General features: G+C 34.6%; 1 protein-coding gene and 1 pseudogene across 1 annotated transcript in view; one reads left to right on the forward strand and one right to left on the reverse strand.

The window, feature by feature from the left end:
* Nucleotides 1–1,084, forward strand: part of LOC125027753 — a 1,305-nt pseudogene extending 221 nt beyond the window's left edge.
* LOC125027751 (trypsin-1-like) overlaps nucleotides 1–2,500 on the reverse strand; it is a 4,417-nt gene that overhangs the window by 689 nt on the left and 1,228 nt on the right. The window lies entirely within an intron of this gene.

The following is a 2,500-nucleotide window of genomic DNA, read 5'->3' on the forward strand; positions in this document are numbered from 1 at the left end:
TGTCAGTAAGAAGTGAAGAGTTAAAGTCAATCGTATAAGCCGTCTTTGGCAAAGTGTACGAAAATATTTCAAATCATATGTAATAAAACCCTACAAATGTCTACCATTACGTGAAAGAAAATCCTACCTCAGACATGTTGAATGTCTTATGTATAACGAAAATCTAACGATAACTTCGCGTTTCCCAGCTGCCCCCTCCAGGAAGCCCACCTTCCACCGCGGTCTCAACAAGTTCGTCGGAGGAACTGACGTCACTCCTGGTGAGCTTCCTTACCAGCTCAGCTTCCAGGACGTCTCCTTCGGCTTCGCCTTCCACTTCTGCGGCGCCTCCATCTACAACGAAAATTGGGCCATCTGCGCCGGCCACAGGGCGAGGACATGAACATCCCCGATTACCTTCAGGAGTGTCTCGCATCCATTCCAAAAACCCTGTTTTAGGGGAGAAAACGCATTACACATTAACTTTTCTGCTACAAATTCCTTTATAAATTAATTTGTGTTGACAACTGGTTGTTGCTGGAGAGCACAATAGGGATGTTGATGAGGGCAACGAGCAGACGATTTTCCTTTCCAAGATCATCCAACACGAGGACTACAACGGTTTCACCATCAGCAACGACATCTCCCTGCTCAAGCTGTCTCAGCCTCTGACCTTCAACGACTACGTGGGCCCCATTGCCCTTCCCGAAGCAGGTCACGCTGCCTCAGGTAAATGCATCGTGTCCGGCTGGGGCGCTCTGTCTGAAGGAGGAAGCTCCCCCAGTGTCCTCCAGAAGGTGTCCGTTCCCGTCGTGTCTGACGCCGACTGTCGCGATGCTTATGGCCAGAACGACGTTGATGACTCCATGATCTGTGCCGGAGTGCCCGAGGGTGGCAAGGACTCGTGCCAGGGTGACTCTGGCGGTCCCATGGTTTGCTCTGACACCGGCTCCCCCTACCTGGCCGGCATCGTGTCCTGGGGCTACGGCTGTGCCCGTCCCAACTACCCTGGCGTCTACACCGAGGTTGCTTACTTCGTTGACTGGGTCCTGGCTAATGCTGTCTAAATTATCATTATAAATACGTGAAATAAAGATTCAAAATGAGAAAGTATTTTATTATTTGTACTACCCTATAATCCCTTGAACATCACTAGCAAGACTAGTAAATGCATATAAAGGAAACCAGTCCAGTCAGGATGTGCTATCCACACACACTGTTCTCTCATCTAGGTGAGGATATATCCAAAATGTTTTACAAATGTGGTTGATTGTAAATCAACCAATTCATCTCTCTGTTTGCCTATACATATATGTGTGTTGGATGTACACACAGACATATATATATATATATATATATATATATATATATATATATAATATATACATATTGCATGATATGATATATACGTATATATATCATACATATGTTTATCCATATATATATATACAAATATATATACTTCGATGTCTAGCACTTTCACACACACACAAACACAATCACACTCGCATTCACCCTCTCACTCACACACAAACACATATGTGTGTGAATGCATATATGAATCTAAATATATGTTTATATATGATTATATGTACATATATAATATGCGTATGCATATTGTATGTATACATATATATGTATGTGAAAATTCATATACATACATCTATCTATTCTTGTATGTACAAATATACATACATTGTACATACATAACCAATACACATATATCTATGTAAACATAATATAGGTATATATATATATATATATGAATATACATATAGTATATATACACATTTATATATATATAAATATGTATATATATCCAATACATATATACATTTATAATATATGAATATATATATGCATGGGTCTCTGAGTGCTTATATATATATATATATATATATAAATATATATATGTTTGCCTATTTAAATATATGTTTATATATGTATACTTACATATATGTGTATATATATGTAAATATATATATATATATATATATATATATATATATATATATATATATAGGTGTATGTACATATGTTTGTATATCTATAATTCAGACATGTACACAAAAAACACGCACACACACACAGATATATATACACAGACATATATGTGCATGTATACATACCCACTTACACAGATCTATATTATATATATTTGTAAATTTATACATATAGACATATGTCGTGTATATATGTATATATTCATATATATATATATATATATATATATATATATATATATATATAAATACATACACAAATATGTGTCTACAGATATATGTCGTATATATATGTATATATATATATATATATATATATATATATATATGCATGTTTATATGTATTTATGTACATATTAATATATATGTATATATATATATATGATATAAACATGCATATCAATATGTATATATAAGATATAAATAAAATTATATATGTATATATAAACACATATACATGTCAGTTTCAATACTATTCAATTTTGCTCACCACCCATGTTGTTCAAGTGATTATCAGG

The sequence above is a fragment of the Penaeus chinensis genome, chromosome 8 (assembly GCF_019202785.1).
Source record: "Penaeus chinensis breed Huanghai No. 1 chromosome 8, ASM1920278v2, whole genome shotgun sequence".
NCBI lineage: Eukaryota > Metazoa > Arthropoda > Malacostraca > Decapoda > Penaeidae > Penaeus > Penaeus chinensis.